This window comes from Macrosteles quadrilineatus, unplaced genomic scaffold (assembly GCF_028750875.1).
Source record: "Macrosteles quadrilineatus isolate MER2022 unplaced genomic scaffold, UCM_ALF_1.0 Scaffold_29__1_contigs__length_1510060, whole genome shotgun sequence".
In the NCBI taxonomy this organism is placed as follows: Eukaryota; Metazoa; Arthropoda; class Insecta; order Hemiptera; family Cicadellidae; genus Macrosteles; species Macrosteles quadrilineatus.
In genome coordinates this window covers 234,268-238,008 of record NW_026542622.1, presented here as the reverse complement: position 1 = coordinate 238,008, position 3,741 = coordinate 234,268, and positions in this window count along the sequence as shown.

Here is a 3,741-nt window from a genome sequence, read left to right as displayed (position 1 = left end):
CCTTGTACACACTTGTACAACCTTGTACACACTTGTACAACCTTGTACACACTTGTACAACCTTGTACACACTTGTACAAGCTTGTACACACTTGTACAAGCTTGTACACACTTGTACAACCTTTTACACAATTGTAAAACCTTGTACACACTTGTACATTCTTGTACAAACTTGTACTTACTTGTACAACCTTGTACAAACTTGTACACACTTGTACAAACTTTTACATCCTTGTACACATTTGTACACCCTTGTATACATTTGTACAACCTTGTACAAACTTGTACACACTTGTACAAACTTGTACACACTTGTACAAACTTTACACCCTTGTACACACTTGTACAACCTTGTACACACTTGTACAACCTTGTACAACCTTGTACAAACCTGTACACCCTTGTACACACTTGTACAAGTTTGTACACGATTGTACACCCTTGTACACACTTGTGCACCCTTGTACACACTTGTACAACCTTGTACACACTTGTACAACCTTTTACAAACTTGTACACATTTGTACAAACTTGTACATTCTTGTACATACTTGTACACCCTTGTAAACACTTGTACAACCTTGTACAAACCTGTACCCCCTTGTACACACTTGTACAAGCTTGTACACACTTGTACAAGCTTGTACACACTTGTACAAGCTTGTACACACTTGTACAAGCTTGTACACACTTGTACACCCTTGTACAACCTTGTACACCCTTGTACAAACTTGTGCACCCTTGTACACTTTTGTACACCCTTGTATACATTTGTACAACCTTGTACAAACTTGTACACACTTGTACAAACTTGTACACACTTGTACAAACTTGTACACCCTTGTACACACTTGTACAACCTTGTACACACTTGTACAACCTTGTACACTATTGTACAACCTTGTACACAATTGTACAACCTTGTACAACCTTGTACACACTTGTACAACCTTGTATACACTTGTACAACCTTGTACACACTTGTACAACCTTGTACACACTTGTACACCTTTGTACACACTTGTACAACCTTTTACAAACTTGTACACACTTGTACAAACTTGTACATTCTTGTACATACTTGTACACCCTTGTAAACACTTGTACAACCTTGTACAAACCTGTACACCCTTGTACACACTTGTACAATATTGTACACACTTGTACAAGCTTGTACACACTTGTACACCCTTGTACAACTTTGTACACCCTTGTACAAACTTGTGCACCCTTGTACACTTTTGTACACCCTTGTATACATTTGTACAAACTTGTACAAACTTGTACACACTTGTACAAACTTGTACATTCTTGTACATACTTGTACACCCTTGTAAACACTTGTACAACCTTGTACAAACCTGTACACCCTTGTACACACTTGTACAAGCTTGTACACACTTGTACACCCTTGTACAAACATGTGCACCCTTGTACACTTTTGTACACCCTTGTATACATTTGTACAACCTTGTACAAACTTGTACACACTTGTACAAACTTGTACACACTTGTACAAACTTGTACACCCTTGTACACACTTGTACAACCTTGTACACACTTGTACAACCTTGTACAAACCTGTACACCCTTGTACACACTTGTACAAGCTTGTACACGATTGTACACCCTTGTACACACTTGTGCACCCTTGTACACACTTGTACACCCTTGTACACACTTGTACAACCTTTTACAAACTTGTACACACTTGTACAAACTTGTACATTCTTGTACATACTTGTACACCCTTGTAAACACTTGTACAACCTTGTACAAACCTGTACACCCTTGTACATACTTGTACAAGCTTGTACACACTTGTACAAGCTTGTACACACTTGTACACCCTTGTACAACCTTGTACACCCTTGTACAAACTTGTGCACCCTTGTACACTTTTGTACACCCTTGTATACATTTGTACAACCTTGTACAAACTTGTACACACTTGTACAAACTTGTACACACTTGTACAAACTTGTACACCCTTGTACACACTTGTACAACCTTGTACACACTTGTACAACCTTGTACACACTTGTACAACCTTGTACACAATTGTACAACCTTGTAAAACCTTGAACACACTTGTACAACCTTGTACACACTTGTACAACCTTGTACACACTTGTACAACCTTGTACACACTTGTACAAGCTTGTACACACTTGTACAACCTTGTACACACTTGTACACCCTTGTACACACTTGTACAAGCTTGTACACACTTGTACAAGCTTGTACACACTTGTACACCCTTGTACAAACTTGTGCACCCTTGTACACTTTTGTACACCCTTGTATACATTTGTACAACCTTGTACAAACTTGTACACACTTGTACAAATTTGTACACACTTGTACAAACTTGTACACCCTTGTACACACTTGTACAACCTTGTACACACTTGTACAACCTTGTACACAATTGTACAACCTTGTACAACCATGTACACACTTGTACAACCTTGTACACACTTGTACAACCTTGTACACACTTGTACACCTTTGTACACACTTATACAACCTTGTACACACTTGTACAACCTTGTACACACTTGTACAACCTTGTACACACTTGTACAACCTTGTACACAATTGTACAACCTTGTAAAAACTTGTACAAGCTTGTACACGATTGTACACCCTTGTACACACTTGTGCACCCTTGTACACACTTGTACAACCTTGTACACACTTGTACAACCTTGTACACACTTGTACAACCTTGTACACACTTGTACAACCTTGTACACACTTGTACAACCTTGTACACACTTGTACAACCTTGTACACACTTGTACAACCTTGTACACACTTGTACAACCTTGTACACACTTGTACAAGCTTGTACACACTTGTACAACCTTGTACACACTTGTACAACCTTGTACACACTTGTACAACCTTTTACACAATTGTAAAACCTTGTACACACTTGTACGTTCTTGTACAAACTTGTACTTACTTGTACAACCTTGTACAAACTTGTACACACTTGTACAAACTTTTACATCCTTGTACACATTTGTACACCCTTGTATACATTTGTACAACCTTGTACAAACTTGTACACACTTGTACAAACTTGTACACACTTGTACAAACTTTACACCCTTGTACACACTTGTACAACCTTGTACACACTTGTACAACCTTGTACAACCTTGTACAAACCTGTACACCCTTGTACACACTTGTACAAGTTTGTACACGATTGTACACCCTTGTACACACTTGTGCACCCTTGTACACACTTGTACACCCTTGTACACACTTGTACAACCTTTTACAAACTTGTACACATTTGTACAAACTTGTACATTCTTGTACATACTTGTACACCCTTGTAAACACTTGTACAACCTTGTACAAACCTGTACCCCCTTGTACACACTTGTACAAGCTTGTACACACTTGTACAAGCTTGTACACACTTGTACAAGCTTGTACACACTTGTACAAGCTTGTACACACTTGTACACCCTTGTACAACCTTGTACACCCTTGTACAAACTTGTGCACCCTTGTACACTTTTGTACACCCTTGTATACATTTGTACAACCTTGTACAAACTTGTACACACTTGTACAAACTTGTACACACTTGTACAAACTTGTACACCCTTGTACACACTTGTACAACCTTGTACACACTTGTACAACCTTGTACACACTTGTACAACCTTGTACACACTTGTACAACCTTGTACACAATTGTACAACCTTGTACAACCT